The sequence below is a fragment of the Hyaena hyaena genome, unplaced genomic scaffold (genome assembly GCF_003009895.1).
Source record: "Hyaena hyaena isolate Hyena2069 unplaced genomic scaffold, ASM300989v1 scaffold_603, whole genome shotgun sequence".
Lineage (NCBI taxonomy): Eukaryota > Metazoa > Chordata > Mammalia > Carnivora > Hyaenidae > Hyaena > Hyaena hyaena.
The window spans coordinates 748,576-768,459 of record NW_024081235.1 but is presented as its reverse complement, the minus strand read 5'-3'; the positions used below and the strand labels follow the sequence as shown (position 1 = coordinate 768,459).

Here is a 19,884-nt window from a genome sequence, read left to right as displayed (position 1 = left end):
AAAAAAAAAAAAAAAAAAAAAATATATATATATATATATATAGCCCCACAAATGCACAGTTGGAAAAGGTGGGATTATGTTAATAGTCTTTTAGATACTAGACAAAACTCTGGAATTTAAAATTGAGAAGGGGCACCTGGGTGGCTCAGTCCATTGAAAATTTGACTTTGGCTCAGGTCATGATCTCACGGTTCGTGGGCTCGAGCCCCGTGTCGGGCTCTGTGCTGACAGCTCAGAGCCTGGAGCCTATTTTGGGTTCTGTGTCTCCCTCTCTCTCTGTATCCCTCCCCCGCTTGTGCTCTCTCTCTGTCTTTCTCTCTCAAAAAATGAATAAACACTTACAAATTTTAAAATTAATAATAAAATTAAGAAAAAATTAGCTGCAATGTAGACTCTGAAACTCTGTCAGTGAACTTGTGCTCAGTTTCCTTAGAATGCATCGCTCTGTCTGGAATTCGGAACGTGTCATTTGTCCCGTGCGGCGGGCAGAATAACGGCCCTGGAAGGCATCCCTGTCCCCTTTCCCTGAACCTGGACGTATGTTACCTGACTTTGCAAAAGAGACGTTTGCTGGTGTGGTTGTTGGGGACGTTGAGAGGGAGGTATCACGGTGGAAGAGGGTCCGGGGGAGACAGCAGCGGAAGGACTCAGCCCCTGTGGCTAGCTTTGAAGGCGGGAGCGGAATTCAGAGCCAAGGATCGCGGAAAGACAAGGGAACAGATTCTCCCCTGGAGCCTCTAGAAAGGACCTCAGCCCAGTGCTCTACCTCGGTGTTAACCAGGGAGGCGCAGTCAGGCTACGGTCATGGGGTTCACCGCAAGTTTGGGGTGCTTTGTGATGGGAGGTCCTCACAGCCTGCTTGCCTTGAGCATCACGCACCGGGAATTTGGAAAGTGAGGGAGCTCTGGGTGACGTGCACACTTCCCCATACGGTAGCTGGGGGCGCATTTCACGGTACAGTAAAAGCATTGTCCTCATGAACGTCACACTGACCTCAGGAAGCTCTGTAAACATTAGGAAGCTTTCCGAGCCCATGCGGATGCCAGCTTTCCAAAATTGTCACTTGAAAACTCCAGCATTACCAGTGACAACAGCCTGAACGTCATTCACTTTGGGGGGAAATGGCTTCTAAATACTGAAGTCTGAATAAGCGTCTCATCTGTGAAGTTGTTCTTTCAAATAAAAATGCCCAGCCCCCTGTGCTTTGCAGGGAGACAGCGTAACGTGCGTGTGCGGCAAGGGGCGGCCGCTCTGCCCATTTGCTGCCCCGGGATGTTGGCATATCGGGTGTGTGAGGGTGGAGAGTTAATAACCTTTAAAACTCCTTTTGTCTTCATCGAGGTCATTAGTAAGTGAACTGACTCGTCTTGAAATGTGTTTTAAATTCTAATTCTATTTCATAAAATAGCTTTTTATTTAACTTTAAAATGACGCTATTTAAATTTTTTAATGTTTATTTATTTATTTATTTTTAAATATTTTTATTTCTAGGAGAGAGAGAGAGAAAGAGAGAGACAGCGTGAGCAGGGGAGGGTCAGAGAGAGAGGGAGACACAGGCTCTGAAACAGGCTCCAGGCTCCGAGCTGGCAGTCAGCACAGAGCCCGACGCGGGGCTCGAACCCACGAACCGCGAGATCATGACCTGAGCGAAAGTCGGACGCTCAACCGACCGAGCCACCCAGGCGCCCCAATGTTTATTTATTTTTGAGAGAGAGAGAGGGACAGAGCATGAGTGGGGGAGGAGCAGAGAGAGAGGGAGACGCAGAATCCGAAGCAGCTCCGGGCTCTGAGCTGTCAGCACAGAGCCGGACGCGGGGCTCGAACCCACGAACCGCGAGATCATGACCTGAGCGAAAGTCGGACGCTCAACCGACCGAGCCACCCAGGCGCCCCAATGTTTATTTATTTTTGAGAGAGAGAGAGGGACAGAGCATGAGTGGGGGAGGAGCAGAGAGAGAGGGAGACGCAGAATCCGAAGCAGCTCCGGGCTCTGAGCTGTCAGCACAGAGCCGGACGCGGGGCTCGAACCCACGAACCATGAGATCATGACCTGAGCCGAAGTCAGATGCTGAACCGACTGAGCCACCCGGGTGCCCCTAAAATGACACCTTAAATAGCTTAGTATCGAATGGAACCGACTCTCAGATCCAGGGCTCAGTGTCCGCGCTGTTGACACTTTGGGTGTCACGACCGGCCCGTGCAGTGTGGGGGTGGCGGCTGTCGGGGCGCTGGCGCTTGTCCACCTGCACTGCTGGCTCCTCCCCCCCCAGGCAGGGCACCACCTCCATTGTGACCGCCCAGCGAGTCTCCAGACCTTGCCGATGCCCCCAAGGGGCAAAATCACCTGCAGCTGAGGACCTGAGCCCTGGGCCCTCGGACTTCAAACGCCTCCGACACCTACCACCAACCGGATTTAAGGAGCCACCCAACCAGGGCAGGCGTCTCACCGAGACGCTGGCACGTCAAAGGGTTGTGCTCTCACCCTGCTAAAACCCTTTCAAAGCCCACACACACCTTCGTAAGTGTACGTGTAAGCACTGCGTGAGTTCAAAGAATGATAAAAACCTATTTTCTGGTGTATTATCTATTGCGTGTCCTGTATGAATATACCCTCTACGTTATATATTAGTATGCTTTAAATATATTTTATCCAGAACCTTAAACCTATGAGGAACTTATTAAACGTGTGGAGAAGGCCGGCTGGGACCCTCCGTCCTCAGAGTCGAGCCCCTCGGCCGACTCAGGCTCACTCTTGATTGGAGACAAATCTTACCTTTCCAGTTCGAGAGCACAACTGGGCTCTCAGTGTCTATTCTAGTTCCGGGGAGCAGATAAGGAGCCTCCGGAGGAAGACTCTTGGCCCGTGGGAACCCCCCTCAGGAGCTGTCTTCTTGAACTGCCCCTTTGCTGCCTTAGAGGGTTGGACAGCCCAAGACAGCGCCTCACCGAGAGGGACATCTTTGTCATCTCGAGGAGGAGAAGGCGTCCTGTTCCGAAGACTCCTTTCCAAGAAGCTCAGTATTAGGAAGAATCCTTGGTAGTTGGGCACACGGAAATCAGTCTTAGACCCCCGCCACCCCCGCAAGGTGTCCGTATCCCCAAGGGTTCTAGCATCTTCTGTGTGACCTGCTGGCACGCAGGTTTGCTTCACAGACCGAGGGTTCCTGGGGAACGCCCTTGCACAGCATTTTGTTTGTTTGCTTTTGTTTTGTGGTGTTTTTTTTCTTGGTTTGTTATATATATAGAGAGAGAGAGGGAGAAAGAGGGAGGGAGGGCGTGTGCATGAGCAGTGGAGGGGGGCAGAGGGAGAGAGAGAATCCCAAGCTGGCTTTGTGCTCAGCATGGAGCCCAACAGCGGAGCTCAATCCCACGACCCTGGAATCATGACCTGAGCTGAAATCAAGAGTCGACGCTCAACCCCCTGAGCCACCCAGACGCTCCCAACATTATTTTATTAACTTTTATTACTTATGTATTAAGTCGTTTATTAATTTTATTAAGGGGTCTCTGGTAGAACATGAGGGCTCAGCGTTGGTATCGTGGCGGCGGTGACAGCGTGGCTGTGAGTCGGCTCCGTCCACAGTCACGAAGGTCCCCTTGATAAAGGAAGCCACACATCACTCTAATGGTTGTGCTGTCTGGGCCGAAATTCACTCACATTCCCAGCGCCAGCAGCCGTGACCCAGTCCTTTGAAGTACGGATAACGGACAGCAGGTGACATTGACCTAGGAAGTGAGAAGCTCGTGTTAGGAGACACATGCTTTTGGATCTAAGACAATTGCTTGCTTCCTATCTTTTCAGAGAGGGCATTTATTGGAGGCTGGCCCCTACCTAGTTCTTACCTGAGCCAAACTGAGAGGCAGCTCATTAAAAAGGAGATTGAGTGTGGCTCTTGACCATGAGGCTCATCGTTTGGCTCTCGCTGCAGAGGGAAGCTGCGCGTTTGTAAACAAGGAGTCCCGAGGGAGAACAGGCAGCTTTCTGGGGGCCGGGGGTGAGGAACTCGCAGGCAGAAATCAGAGCCGCCCTGAGCACTGCCCACGCCCCTCTGGCTGGCGGATTCGTTCATAGAAACAATGAATGGTTATTACTGCTATTGAATACAAATCTGTGTGTGTTGCATGAATTGTATGCAAACCCAGGAGCAAGGAGCGCTGTGCGGTGCAGAAAGAGGTCAAAGTTCTGCACCCAGGGGTGCCACGTACTAGCCTTGGGCTCCTGGGCCCTGGCGGCTTAGTCCAGGGGTGCGGTCCCTGCCTGCAGCCTGCCTTGGGGGCTCACTGACCTGTGGGTATGAGCCAATGACGCCATGCACGGAAAAGTCCTGGGTACCTGCAAGTTAGAAGGAAGAGATGGCCTCCGTAACAGGCACCCCTGGCTCCCGAGGCCGACATCTCCGCGTGGGCCTAACGCCCTGGCCAACACCGTGGCCTTCACACACATGCCAGTTCTGCCCGAGATCTGCCCCTCGGCTCTGTTCTCTCTCCGGGCTCAGAACCACGTCTGGGCGCTTCTGTTACTTTGCTGGGGAGGCAGCGACCCCACGTTTTGCAGCATGAACAACGAGGATTTGATCACGCCCACAGGCTGGGTGGAAAGGCCCATACGGGACGGCTGTCCCAATGGTATTTGAGGCCCTATTGGTATTCGAGGCCTCCGGCGGGGGAGACTCAAGCCGGTTTCAATGTGTTCCCATGGCTGCACCCCGAGGCGGCTGCAGTGGAGGGTGCGCTTCCCAGCTTCCCCCCCCCCACCCCCCACCCCCTGGGCCGGGCCTGCCGCCAGAGAGCCCTCCATGTGCCTCGAGCCTCTCCTCCCCGGCGGCTCCTCCCAGCGTGGCAGGGGGCCCGGAGGAGCCTCTGCTCGGTCCTCGCTGGTGGCTGCACCGGTTTGCCTTCCCACCTGCAGTGTAGACGGCTTCCTACTCTCCGCATCCTCTCCACGCCCTCACACTCCTCACGCTCACACGCGTTGTGTCTGGTCCTTGGGTAACAGCCCTTCTGACAGGTGCAAGGTGACATTCACTGTGCTTTTCCTTTGACGTGTTCACCACCTTCCTTTCTACTTCTGTTTGGCTGTGCTAAGACGCAAGAGCAGCTCTGGGGTATGGCCTTGACCAACAGACAGGGCTGCAGCGCTGGGCTGTCTGCAAATTATGATTTGTATCCATTTTATGTAACTTACATAATTCGGTAATGTAATGAGGCACTGAAGCTTATGGAAAGCTGCTCTTTCCAAGTGAGCGACTTCAGGGGCACCCTGGGGGGCTCAGTGGGTTAAGTGGCCAACTTCAGCTCAGGTCATGATCTCACAGCTCATGAGTTCAAGCCCCACATCAGGTTCTGTGCTGACAGCTCAGAGCCTGGAGGCTGCTTCAGATTCTGTGTCTCCCTCTCTCTTTGCACCTCCTTCACTCGCACTGTCTCTCAAAATATAAACATCAAAGTGAGCGACTTCTTTAGGAGTGGATATGGACAGAAGTTTGGATGCTGTCAGCAGACATGATTGCATATGTGTGCACACACACGTGAGGACTGACCTGACTTCCAAACTGAATTAGACGTTTCTTGAAATGTAACAGAAAAGAATGTGATAAGAACACAGGAGGGTATGTCCTATTTAGAGATCGACCTCTATAGTTAATTTCATTGCTTAAGATTAAAATATTCTTAGGTAAGACTGTCCTTATTCATCAGTCAGTATGGGAGAACATTCTAATGAACAGCTGTCTTCCTTCCCACCGTTCCCACCAAAAGTGGCCAATTACCATTTGTAGGACTCTTGACCACATAACTCTTCTGTGACTTGTTACCCCACACAATAAATGTTGAATATATGAGGTCGGTTCAGTATATACTGGCTCACATGCTGTATGTTAAAGATGAGAAAGTTACTGGATATAATTGAAAACGCATAAAATATTCCCAGCATTGCTGTATTACTATTAGTTTTAGTTCCTTCTAGTCCAAAATTCAAGCCATTATCCCTGCTGTAGAGAGATAAGAAATGACTCTAACACACAGTTAAAATATAGATTTATGTGATGGGCACAGGATTGACTGGCTCTATGAGACATACTGGACTTCCTTTCATTAAGAATGTTCGTAGCAGTGGTGTTTGCAATGGCCAAACTTTGGAGGCGGCCCGTGTCCATCAACTGAGGACTGGAGGAAGATGGTGTGGTGTGTACACAATGGAATGTTCTCAGCCATAAAAAAGAATGAAAGCTTGTCATCTACAATGACGTGGATGGAGCTGAAGTGTATCGTGCTATGCAAAATAAGTCAGTCAGAGAAAGACAAATAGCATATGATTTTGTTCATATGTGGAATTTAAGGAAGAGAAAGGCAAACCCGGAAACAGACTTTTAACTACGAGAACGAAGTGATGGTCACCAGAGGGGAGGTGGGTGGGATGGCGGTTATAACAGGTGACGGGGATTAAGGAGTGTGCTCGCTGTCACGAGCACCGGCTGTCACACAGGAGTATTGCACACCTGAAACTAATGTTATACTGCATGTTAACAACTGGAATTTAAATAAAAACTGTCGGAGGCCGGCTCCAGCAGGCCCAGGGGTCCCTGAAGGAGGGACGGTGTCGGCGAGAGGGAGAGTGAGAGAGCCCTGAGATTCTTTCTCTTCACCAGGCAGGCATCTCCGTCCTGTGGGTTTTGGTGTCTTTATTTATAGGTCAAAAGTTAACAAGGCATCAGGAAATGGAATGTTTACAATGGATAGCTCTTTGTGATAAGATGTTTTTGGAAAATGTACAGAAACAGTTTTACAGAAGTCTTCTTGCAGAACTGCCCCAATTATAGTGAGGTTGAGTAGCTAAGAAAATAACAAGGTGTTCACATTTTAATAACGCTAAGATTAAGTCATAGGTTTGTAGATACTCTTATCCATCCTCATCACAGCTGCCAGGGTAAGGGAAGGTGTTTGTGGAATGTAGGCCTTAGGGAAGGGGCTGCTATACACCATCAGTGAGCAAAGGTGTATGTACTAACTTATCTTCTGCCCTTATCTGTTCCTTCTCTCTAAGTTACGCTCTTTGTCTCCGGGCAAGACTTGATTTTCCAGTTATATTCTTTATGGCACCGGAGAGCCAACCATACCTTTAAAGAGTTTAGTTCATTTCCAATACATAGAATAGCCTCTTTGAGGGCATTTACCTTTGTGTCTACTTTTATGATTTCTTGAATATCTAGGGCATGAGAGACATTTTTGGTTAGTTGATTTACACGTTGAGCTGTATGAACATCCTGGACTAACACGATGGTAGAAACAGAATTGTACATGTAAAAGTCAATCTTTTATGAGTAAGGGTCATTAGCCTGTTTATAGGTCAAGGGAAAGTATGGAGGGAAACAGGACCTTCTTGAGACACTATGTTTGTTCCCATAATTTAAAGAAGAAGTTCCCACAATAAGTTCCTTCACAAGGTGCAATCATCATACCAGGGCCAGAATAAGGGGACAAGTCACTCCCCATATTGATCAACAAGGTACCTTAGGGGTCAGTGCTCAGGCAGAAATAACTGAGTGGGGGGATATCGGTCATCATCTGATTGGCAAGAGACCGTGCAGACTTGCTTTAACCTCACCAGTTGTTTTCTCGACTGGTGGGCTCAGAATGGCTCCCAACAAAAAACTTTCAAAGAAATGCTTGTTTTGTCCTGAGTAGCTGATATAAATATGTATACGTGTATATAATGTCTATAAATTGAGAAAAAGCTAGAGAAAACCCTGAAAACTTTTTCCTTGTGTTTATTTTATTTTCACATGTTTGATAATGATCACATGCTACCTTTTTTTCCTTCTTTTTTATTTTTAATTATTTCTTAGAGAGAGAGAGAGAGAGACAGTGAACATGGGAGTGGCAGAGAGAGAGGGAGACACAGAATCTGAAACAGGCTCCAGGCTCTGAGCTGTCAGCACAGAGCCCGACGCGGGGCTCAATCCCACGAACCGTGAGATCATGACCTGAGCCGAAGTCGGAGGCTCAACTGACTGAGCCACCCAGGTGCCCCCGTGCAACCTTTGCAAATAGGAATATAATGTTTAAAAAATTAAACTCTAGACACACAAAACTGTATTTTCTGCTTTCTTCATGTCCACCCAAGTACAGTCACACATTTTAGGTGTTCTAGAATGTTGAGCACATGAAGGGATCAGACTTGTTTACTGACTGAAAATCAGGCATAGAATTCTGACCCAAAGCAGGATAAAGTATACCAAAAAATGGTAAATCCACCCTCCACTTTAAAATCTTTCAAGCTGCATGAAGTGGCTGATTGTCTATCAGAGTAACACGTTAATTAACTGTAATTTAGTCTCTGTGTTATGACATTTGGAAGTCAGGGACTTTGCCACGTGAAAATTACAATACATATTCAACACAAGAAGCATATTGAAAGGTGTAACTGACACTATTTCACTTGATACAATGTTTTCACCTAATTAAGAATACTTTTAAAGAAAGATAAAAAAATTCATATGCAGAGATAAAAGTGGGGCACACTTTGTGTCTAATATTTAAAATATTCATTTCTTTTATTATCCTTTCAAAATTATTTTTTAAAATTTGATGTTTATTTTTGAGAGACCGAGAGAGAGAGAGAGAGAGACGGCGTGAGTGGGGGAGGGGCAGGGAGAGAGGGAGACACAGAATCGGAAGCAGCTCCAGGCTCCGAGCTGTCAGCACAGAGCCCGACGCGGGGCTCGAACCCACGAACCGTGAAGTCATGACCTGAGCTGAAGTCGGACGCTCAACCGACGGAGTCACCCAGGCGCCCCTGGAGTTAAAGTTATTTTAAAGTATCACAGCGTTCCTCTGTTCGGTAGCATGACTTTCTGGAGCGATTTAATGCCTACAGGATTATTTTTTATCCTCTTGTTTTCTTATAACGACTCTGTCCGCGATTCCACCTTCATCCTTCTCTGTTAGGCATCTTTGTGCGACACTAGTTTTCCTGAACATGCGGAAGGGAAGACTTATTTACGGTGTTTTTTCTAATTTTATCTTTCTGCTGTCTCTTCTGTGTTGCCTCACCACCGGTGAAAATTAAAGAAAGGAAACTTCGCTTAGGCCAGTAGGGGGCGCTCTCAGGCCAAGCGCTTGTCATCACTTGCAGACCACCCTCCAAGGCCACACCTCCTTAGCTACTAATTTATTGTCCCAGCAGAGGAAGAAAACCTTTCTCCACCCCCTAGCAACTGCCCAGCCAATGAGAGGCAGTCAGAGCTCAGCCAATGAGAAGCCTCCATGCTTTGAGCTCCCAATTTACCCCAATCCACTTTTTGTTTACAACATCCCCTCCTCCTCCCGTTTCCTCAATGACATCGGAAAACTCATCTTCCTTCTCTGGACCTGCATGCGGTTTTGCCATAGCTTGGTTGTCCTGGATTGTAATTCTCTGCTATTCCTGAATCAACTTCATTTTTGCTTAGTAGAATGACAGTTTTATTTTTTAAGGTTAACACCGAGACCCAGTCAAAATCCAATACGTGTTTTCAAGGAAATTGATAAGCTAATTTAACATCCTACCTGGGTGAGTAAAAAAGGCCCAAGGAGAGCCACAGCATTCCTGAAAAAGAAAAAGAAAGTGGAAGAGTGTCCTATCATACACCAAAACATTACACAGTTATGATAACTCACCTGTGTTACCGGGGTGGGGAAAGGCCAACATACCAACGGAACAGAGTGGAGATTTCAGGGAAGAACTCATGTACAGAAAGGTGACTTATGTTTGAGACAGCATTGCAGGTAAACAGATAAAGAAGGGCATCTTCAAAATAAATAATGCTGCGATAATTGGTCATGTATGTGGAAAAGTGAAAGTTGATCCCTCCTGCACTCCAAACCCAAAAATCAATTTCAGGGAGATGAAGGATTTAAACATGAGATGCAAAACCTTAAAACTTTTAGAAGAACGCAGTGAATAACAGATTTCTAATCTTGGGTTACATAGGAGTTTTAAAAAACAAAGCCCCAAAAGTAGTAACCATAAAAAGATGGTAAACATAACTACGTGAAAATTTAAATTTTCTGAGAACACAAAGAAACTGAAGAGGTAAGCCATAATCTGCAACACACACTACTAACAAAGGGTTGGTATCGTCATATACAAAGAACTTCTAGAAATCAGTAAGCAAAACACCTCCTATGCGAAAATGGGCAAACAAGAATCCCAGAAGAGTAAAGGTGTAGAGCTAATAAGCGGATGAAAAGACATGTGATCTCAATAGTCATCGGGCAAGTGCAAATTTAAGACACAGGCCAAAAGCAAAATGAGGAGTTTGTTATACGTGTTGCAGGGTTTCTTCAATACCTGGTTTCATTGTCTCGCCATTTCGAAGGATGAAGAGGTGGACACAGAATGAGCAGCAGACAAAAGCTCATTAGTGTAAGATCAGAAAGGAAGAATAGTAGGAAAGCTCTCTTTACAGAGAGGGGCATTTGAAAGTCAACACCGGAGGACTGTAGGCAAGGCTCCTTGTTTTATAAGCTTCCGGTCAGCCCTCCCCCCTCGCTTCCCCCATCCCTTCTCAGGGCCCACCCTGACTGGCTGGGTGGCGCTGGGTGCTGGGTTGTCCATTCCTGATGGGCTCGTCTCCGTTGTACGAGGGCTGGTCTATGGCCATATCATTCCTTGTGGGTCGTACGGTTTATGGTCTACTTCTTATTTTTAGTTAGGTCTTTAGTCAAATTCCTGAGGGAACCTGATGGGGAGTAGTTGGAGTCTGTTACATTCTTCGGAGGAACCTTACCCCGAGTGGGTTTGCTGTGGTCGGATGCTCCCAGCATTGTTTCCAAATTTGTGTTTTTCCCCCCACTCAGGTCCTAATATTTCCCTCTCTGCCTACTTTTTTTTTAATTTTTGAGAGAGAGAGAGAGAGAGAGAGAGAGCAGGGGAGGGTCAGAGAGAGGGAGATACAGAATCCAAAGACAGGCTCCAGGCTCTGAGCTGTCAGCAGAGAGCCTGATGCGGGGCTTGAACACACAAACCGTGAGATCATGACCTGAGCCAAAGTCGGATTGCTTAACCGACTGATCCACCCAGGCGCCCTCCTCTCTGTCTATTTTATCCTGTCTTTCCCTTTCATATATGTACATATACAAATATATACAAAAAACATTTTAGGAGGCTAAAAAGTTATTTCAGTGGATATATCCTGATCTTTGTGTTTCACGTGTATTTTAATCTTCTTGAGTATTTTTTTGACTCGCCAATTGAATGAGCCTAATTTTCTATTTCATTCACATCACAGAGAATAAATTTGCATCCAGTTTGGAATTAAAATAGTACTGGCATCTAATGGGTTGAATTCACTTATTTTAGCCCTGATACCTTGCTCAAATTCTGAGCTTCAGTGTCAAAGCTATTTAACCGATGGCTGAACATAGCGAATCAAAAGTGGTAGCGATTCAAAGTGATTTTTAAAAATCCCAGCTCTTCAAGTCTGAGTCGTGCACAGCTTCCGAAGCCCAGAGAAGGTGTATGTGCCTTGACACACTGATGTGGTACCGAAGCTTTGGCTTCTGGGTAGACATGCACTTAGCAACAAAATACGTAAGTTCATAAAGAGGAGAGGCATCTGGTTGGCTCACTCAGTGGTGTGTGTGACTCTTGATCTCGGGGTTGTGAATTTGAGCTCCACACTGGGTGTGGAGATTAAAAATTTTCTTTTAAATCTAAAAAAAATTTTTCATAAAGAGGGCTATGCATTGTAAAGCTAAATAAATACTCAGGAGTAGTGGAAAGAAGAGAAGCACTTTCGCATGGTTCTCAGTATTGAAGTTTATCTAATTTAAAGGCACCAGTTAAATGGAGGGTTCATTACCTGATACCAGCAGTGGCCATCAGCTATCCTGTCCCGTCTTTGGGCAGTTAGTGAAAAAAGCTGAGAAAGGGGACCGACCGCTGCCCTTTGTCCTGGTCCACACTGCCCTCTGGTGGCTTCGACTCTGACTTTGGGGCGGCAGAATCCTCCTTCCTAGCTCTTGCATTCCCTACTGCCTTCAGTCAGTCACCCTGTTCTGTTTTATGTAATTCAGTTACGTCATATAAGTATTGGAAAGAATATTCGCACAAAACATTATGGGAACCAGAAAGCCAGTGTCTGTGGGTGAACCGCCAAACTTCTCTGAGCGTGAGCTGCCTCGTCTGTAAAACGGAGTTTTTCAAAAAACAAAACCAGCTCAGAGTACCAAGGAGAACATGAAATGAGGCTGTGAATACGAAGGAACCAATAATAGAATAATAATATTCTAGTGCTTTCTGTGTTTCAGACATTCAAGCTACCCAGCAATCCTTTGAACTGTATGTATTCACACACACAGAGACTTTTACCCCACCTACAAACGGAAACCAAGGCACAGAGAGGTTAAGGAACTTGCTACAGTCAACACACTTAGGAAGTGGATTTGAATCCGTGCAAGGTGGTTCAAAAGTCCATGCTTTTGGGGCGCCTGGGTGGCTCAGTCAGTTAAGCATCCGGTTTCGGCTCAGGTCATGATCTCACGGTTCATGGGTTCGAGCCCCGCCTCAGGCTCTGTGCTGACAGCTCAGAGTCTGGAACCTGTTTCAGATTCTGTGTCTCCCTCTCTCTCCGACCCTCCGCTGCTTGCACTGTCTCTGTCTCAGATATAAATAAAAAAACATAAAAATTTTTTTTAAAAACTCCATGCTTTTAACCACTACACAACCTGTTATCAGTAAGTCCTTATTGAAATCATGAACCAAGTGGGGCGCCTGGGTGGCTTAGTCGGTTAAGCGTCCAACTTTCACTTAGGTCATGATCTCGCGGTTCGTGGGTTCGAGCCCCGCGTCGGGCTCTGTGCTGACAGCTCGGAGCCTGGAGCCTGTTTCAGAGTCTGTATCTCCCTCTCTCTCTGACCCTCCCCTGCTCGCGCTGTCTCTCTCTCTCCTAGAAATAAATAAAAATATAAAAAAAAAAAACTATGAAATCATGAACCAAGTATTTTCATGAGGTGTGATGAACACTCCCAACATGGGGACCGGGGTGGGGGGGGCACAGAGTTCTCTTTCAGCAGCATGTCACTGTCTTTGGCGCAGTCTCTAAACCATTTGTAGAAACCCTTAGGCCACTGAGAACCTTATTCATTCTCCACTTCTGTCTAAACTCTCCTGATCCTCACAAGCACAGGGTGGGTAACCTCAAGAGAGGGGGCACCCACGTGCCTGAGTACAGACTCAATTACTACTCCATGTGCTGTATACACGGTCAATTTTGTAATGCTAAAGAATCAGGAACTTTCTATGCCAAGAACATGTAGGTGGGGTGTTTGAAGGAATTTCCCTATGGTAACCTCCGGAATCTAGGTACAGAGTCTGCTTTTGTGGCTCATTCCTGTCTCTCAGACCATCTTCTGTGCCTGTTCATTTCTGCAGCCTGAGTCTAGACCCTTCTTTTCTTTTAAAGCAAGTTGTCTTTATTTTTAGGTGTCAATCATAGCTACACTGAATAAATATATATTCACACAAGAACTTGACCTGTGTGTTGAAGCAGCCTTATACATGATAACCCAAGCTGGAAAACAGTCTAAGTGTCCATCAGTCTATGAACAGATACATAAATAAATGTATCGATACAATGGACTATTACTCCGTAGTAACAGTATTGCATTCATTGTTACTAAGAAACAAAGTCAGACACCTGCTACAACATTGATGATCCTTGAAAACTTTATGCTAACTGAAAGAGGCCAGTCCCAGGAACCCACATGGTTAACGATCCCATTTACAGAAATAGATCAGAATAGGCAAATTACAGAGGCCTCAAGTATACTGGTGGCTGCCTCGGGCTTTCGTGACTGCTAGTGGGTATGGGATTTCTTGCAGGAAAGACAGAAAAGTTTGAAAACTAGAATATGGCGATGTTGCAGACTTCTGTAAATATGCTAAAATCACTGAATTGTACACTTTAAATGAACGAATGCATGAACTGTGAATTATTCCTCAATAAAGCTGTGAAAAAGAGTGACTTGTCGAAGAGCTTGGATAAAACGAAATGACAAGCCGTGCAGTTGTGTGTTTCTCTTTCACAGTGTTCTCCGACGAAACGAAACGCAGAGGCTGAATTCCTGAGCACGAGGAGGAGCTAGACGGAAAGCACACGTCAGTAACATGTTCAGGGGCACCTTTTTCATTGTTTCCTTTTAAGTGTTGTTTAACTTAGGGGCGCGTGGGTGGCTCAGTCCCTTAAGCGTCTGACCTTGGTTCAGATCATGATCTTAAGGCTAGTGAGTCTGAGCCCTGGGTGGGGCTCTGAGCTGACAGCTCTGAGCCTGGAGCTGCTTCGGATTCTGTCTCCCTCTCTCTCTGCCCCTCCCCTGCTTGTGCTCTGTCTCTTTCTCAAAAATAAGTAAAACATTTAAAAAAATAAATATTTTAACCTTTAACCCATCAGCTTTGGTGAGAAATGAAAATTAACAAATTATTAGCTCTCTTACCTCCCAAGACAATCAGCGAATCATTTTCCGTTTCTTCCTCCTTAATGTAAAGCCTCTTTGGGGCATTTCTTTGACTTCAGTAGTATGTTTCCCTTCAATTACTAAATACATTTTAAGCAACAGTATTAACAACCTCAGGTTTACAATTGTGCAGATAGTGGTATCTTCGGCCTCAAGGTGCTCAAGGAAATGCGAGTCTTTGCACAGAGCTTCTAGTACATGGGCTTCGCCATAGGAAAATCACACGCATTCTAGGGAGACTCCTTGTCAACTGCTCTCCCAGAGTAAGGGAGGAGGGCCCTTTCTCCTGTGACAAAGCAGTCATTGAAAGGATACCCCAGTGACTTAGAAAGTTATCTTCTAAAGCTGCTAAAAGAAACAAAATGGAGAGCTGCGGTTTAGCTGAAAGAGGAACTCTAGATGCAGACCCAGAAAAGGCCACATAAAATGCCCCTTCTCCTGGTCCCTGGGCTGGTCAGAGCAGTTCCCCTCCCCCTCCGGGGCTTCAGTTCTCCACTTCCTCCCTCCCCTCCCCTCCTCCTCCCCTTTCTCTCTTCCCCTCCCTCCCCTCCCCCTCCACTCCCTTCCCTCTCCCCTCCCCCACCCCTTTCTGTCCTCCCTGCCTCCTCTTCCCTCACCCCTTCCTCCCTGCCCCATTCCTCCCTCCCCTCTCTCCCTCCCCCCTCCACCTTCCCTTCTCTTCCCTCCTCCCTCCCTCCCCCTCCCCCTCCCCCTTCCTCCCTCATTTATTTCTGTCTCCTCACTGAGCCCCTGCCCCACGCAGAGCGCACTGTCCTCTGGCTGGGGTGCGTTCCTGCTCATTCCTTAGCAAGTTCATGTAGCTCCCGTGATGTCCAGCTACTGACCGGCCAGGGTATTGGGCAAAGCCCCCCTCCTCTTCGCCTAACTTCAGTATGCCAACTTGTGGCAGGAAATGGGCCACACCATTTCGTTCCTTCACCTTCTGAGTGGATCTGATCTTAGATACACCTTCTGAGTCCCGGCTGGGGTGCGCGAGTCATAGTAACGACGCTATAAAATAATAGAATAATAGAATATAAGTGTCCATGGTTATTGTGCAGACAGTTCACCAATTTCGTGTATGGAGCCTGATAATGGCTCACTGCGGACAGTAAATGACGACTTCCTATTGAAGACCCTCTGTATACACACCACCGTGCTAACCATGACGGTCTCACAAAAGAAATGTGTGGGTTTGAACAGACCTCCTTCTAGAAGCTGTACTGGGTGAAATATCTTGTAGTCTCTGGCTGACTGTCTCTTGTTTTAAGTTATAATACTTTAATTTTATTAGTTCTTTTATTACATGGCATGTGGCAACATGTTTAAGGAATTTTGAGCTATCCCATAAGAAATTAGTGAGTTTTCCTCCTTAAGAGCCAGTGAAAGATAGCATTTACACAGCAAATTTGGGCAAAGCTTATTTAGAATGCCTGACGCCCAGTGGGTGGAGTCCAGGCCCCTCCTAATGCCCTCTGGGCTGCTGGGCCGGGTCCTGCCCCCAGGTCCCTACAACCACCCACCCACTTCCGGTTTCTCTGGCGCTTTCAGAAATCCCAAGGGAATAGTGCCTCATTCCTGTTAAAACTATGTTCTACGCACCATTCGTAGCCTTAAGATAGAAGCTGAATCCATGGGAGTGCCCGGGTGGCTCAGGAGTTAAGTGTCCGACTTCTGCTCAGCTCACGATCTCACAGTTTGTGGGTTCAAGCCCCATGTCTGGATCTGAGCCGACAGCTCAGAGCCTGGAGCTGCTTCGGATTCTGTGTCTCCCTCTCTCTCTGCAAGTCGAGCCCCTGTTGCGGTGGATGAAGCCCTTGGTGACCCGATGGCTTCTTCGCCCCTGCTCCCCTCCCTGACACTGCCCTGCACTCCGGGCCCTGGCATCCTGGTCGGTTTGGCTCCACCCATCTGGGTGCCCCTCTCTTCTTCAGCCACCTGCAAACCTCCTGGCACAGTCGTGTCTGTGCCTCCGCTTGAGGGCCGTCTCCTGCACGAGGCTGGCGAGCTGCCCCCCCTCCACCTCGCAGAGACCTCATCTGAGTCTCCCCAGGGGCCGCAAGAACTGCCATTTGTCTGGATGCCTGGACGGCCAGCAGCCAGCTCCCGACTGAAGGGACTGGATCTGGTTTCTCTAGCACCTTCCACAGCCAGGGTTCCGTTCTGGCGCTGACAGGTGGTCTCCCAGCTGCCTCTGCAGAGCCAAGCCCAGGTATTCATCAGACACCACACTCTCCCGCCCCAGATAGCACGCCCGCCATCTGCCCACACCAACCCCTCCCGCTTCAGCCACAGGCACTAACTTCGCTTGCACTCCCCACTCCCGCCCCCCCACAGCTCGACCCTCCCCTGCCTGAAGTCTACAGACATTTCCTTCCATTGTTTGCAGACCCAGGTTACTGGCTCCCGTTTTTGTCTCACGTCCTGCTTCTGACAGATCAGATCCCACGTTTGCCCACAAGGGCCATACCCGCCCCCCCCCATGTTAACCTTTTCGTCTGGGATGACCTTTATTTCTGATTTAATTGTTCTTAAGGCCGATCTCAGAAACCAACTTCTCAACAGATCCTTTCTCGATATCAGGAAATAGGTGTGATTTCCAACAAATAGTCTTATTTATATTACAAAACTCTGTGGGATCAGTTAATGCTTCGCAACCGAGGGGTCTGAAGCTTAGAGAGGTCTAGAGGCTTTGAGGATGAAAAAACAGCATAAACTCTCAGGTCCGGGAAGCATAGCGAATGCAAAGATGGGCTAGTAAATGTTTAATAACTGGCTCTCCGTTGAAATAACAAGCCCAACTTCACAGCATTTGCTGATCTCCGTAGTCGCCTCTTGTAGTGGATTTCAAGCTGCGGGTGTGAAGTCGTGGGAGGCTCTGGCTCCGGGGAGCGGTGTTTTACACCGCGCCCTGGCCCAAGAGTTGGCTGGCTTGAACCTGTCATATTCTTCCTTCTGCACTTTGATATCATTAAAAAAGTGCTCTGACTCCAGAATCTTTAAAATTACCACCGCCCCATCTCCAGTGCTAGAGAGGTGGCCCAAGCCGGGGCCCTTCCACGGTCCGCACCGCCCGCCAGTGCGGAGGCCACCCCAGTCCCACCAGCAACGGCTGCTCCCTGCCATTTGGCTGGTGAGCCATCCAGTTCCGGAGCCCCATCCCGAGGACCTGCTTCACACGTGTCTGGGGCAGTTGGTTGGCGTGCCCTGGAAGCACACCCTAAGGCAAAGAGCTGAGTGTGAACAGTTTATCCGGATCGGATCCTGGGAAACAGCGGGGGGGGGGGGGGGGGGGGGGGGTGCGGATAATGGGCCGAGGCAGCTTGGGGGCCGGAAAAGGCTGTGTTAACTGGAGCTCAGGTCTGAAGCGCGGAGGCTGGCGGAGAACCGCCCTCCCCTCCCTCACTGGGGAGCTAGTTGGGGGTCCTTACCCACTTACGGCCAGGAGTTGAGGTGCTCTCAGGAGGGAGTGTTTCCCTGGCACTGGAGTCCTTCCCCAAGTGGGCAGAGCAAGCCCTGGTGGGTGCTGGCCGTTGGAGGTTGGCCCAGGGTGCAGGGCAAGGCTCATTTCAAAGGCAGGTGGGCTCTGCCTCACAGGTCCGCTGCCCCCAGCACGGTGAAGGCACGGATGGCTTTCCAGTCAACCTACAAAGTTTGAAAGATGTAATTAGGGGAAGAATGTAAATTCCTGACAGTATAAAAATAAGAATCAAACTGACAACATCAGGCACGGTGATGGGGGAGGGGTCGGGCGAGGCACTCACTTCTCCATCTCCCACGCAAGGAGAGAGTGAGGCATGTGTGACGTGGAGAAATGATGATTTAGGTAGAGAATTTAGAGTCATAAAGCCCCCCCCCCCAGTAAAATTAAAAGTAACATAATTTTAAGAATTAGGAGTTGGAAGATACATTTTTATTCTTTGGAAGGCACCATTCCTGGTTGAGTCAAGATGTAAGTGCACAGCATTTAGACTTACACTAAAAAGAACCAGAGGAACTAAAAACAAACTTTATGGTGGTTGGGTCTAGGGTGTGGTACTGGGTGGTGGGTAGGTGCGCAGGAAAGGTGTGGACACTTTTACTTTTAATATTTTCTCATTTTGTTTGGATTTTTTGGTAGATTTCTCAAAAATATTTTATAAATACTTAATGATGACTAACCTCAGTGTTAGGACAATTGTATTTTGTTTAAAAATTTTTTTTAGTTCCTGTTGGTTAACATACAGTGTGATATTAGTTTCAGGTATACAATATAGTGATTCAGCACTTCCATACATCACCCTGTGCTCATCATGACAAGTGTATTTTGTTTGGATTTTTAGTCATCAGTAGCCATTACTTCCACAGTAAACAGAACAAATTCAAACAAACCCTGTGTAATGACAGAGAACTAGCATTTGGAGCACCATTACACAGAATGCTATGCGGGAGTTAAAGAATGAGGTAGAATCTATATGTACAAAATATCACAAGTTGATCAGGATTTATAAAGTGAAATTGGGAAATTAAAAAATAAGCATAGGATGCAAATTAGGGAAGGGGAGAAGTACGTGTGTACATGACATTTCTACGTACCAGTTTTAATAGATGCTGCTAGTGGGGAGACGAGGTGGGCGGGGCGGGAACTCTCCAATTCTACTTCCTGCTTCACATGTACCATTTGTATCCCTTGATAATCTTCAGACCATCCACGGGCATTACAGTCACCTGGGCTACTTGTGCGAAAGATTCCTAGACACTACTGCGGAAGCAGTGAGGGTCCCAGGGTGGGGTTCTGGAATCTGCATTCTTTCTTACAGTTTCCTTGTACTTCTGGATTCCTCACCTTCCCGACACATTATCGTAAAACTATTGAAACATGCAGAGTGTAAAGAGAAGCACAGCATGTTGAGTGTTCATGTAAACCGCACTGTACCCCGGTGTAAATGTCCACTCTCTTTCTCACTGTGCACCTGCACATTCTCACACATACACACATGTATTGTTAACCTCAAAAATAGAAGTCAGTGGGGTGCCTGGGTGGCTTAGTCGGTTAAGCGTCCGACTTTCGCTTAGGTCATGATCTCGCGGTTCGTGGGTTCGAGCCCCACGTCGGGCTCTGTGCTGACTGCCAGCTCAGAGCCTGGAGCCTGTTTCAGAGTCTGTGTCTCCCTCTCTCTCTGACCCTCCCCTGCTCATGCTGTCTCTCTCTCTCTCCTACAAATAAATAATAAAAATATTAAAAAAAAATAAGAAGTCACAGGGGCGCCCGGCCGCTCAGTCGGTTGTGTCCGACTTTGGCTCAGGTCAAGATCTCCCTGCTCCTGAACTGGAGCCCTGCCTTGGGCTGGCTGCTGTCAGCCTGTTAGGGCCGAGCTGCTTCAGACCTTCTGTTCTTCTCTCTCTCTG

General features: G+C 47.7%; 2 long non-coding RNA genes across 3 annotated transcripts; both read right to left on the bottom strand.

Annotated features, from left to right (window-relative positions):
- Positions 1-3,495: 3,495 nt before the first annotated feature.
- Positions 3,496-5,320, bottom strand: LOC120248709. Of its 2 annotated transcripts, XR_005532667.1 has the most exons (4): positions 5,186-5,320; positions 4,904-5,081; positions 3,844-4,333; positions 3,496-3,726 (listed from the first exon to the last, which is right to left on the bottom strand). It is a non-coding gene; the product is annotated as an uncharacterized LOC120248709 (long non-coding RNA). The 2 variants fall into 2 exon arrangements; XR_005532666.1 differs by having other exon boundaries at positions 4,904-5,320.
- A 3,478-nt stretch (positions 5,321-8,798) lies between these two features.
- LOC120248710 lies at positions 8,799-14,904 on the bottom strand. Its single transcript, XR_005532668.1, has 3 exons — positions 14,476-14,904; positions 9,547-9,586; positions 8,799-8,971 (listed from the first exon to the last, which is right to left on the bottom strand). It is a non-coding gene; the product is annotated as an uncharacterized LOC120248710 (long non-coding RNA).
- Positions 14,905-19,884: the final 4,980 nt, after the last annotated feature.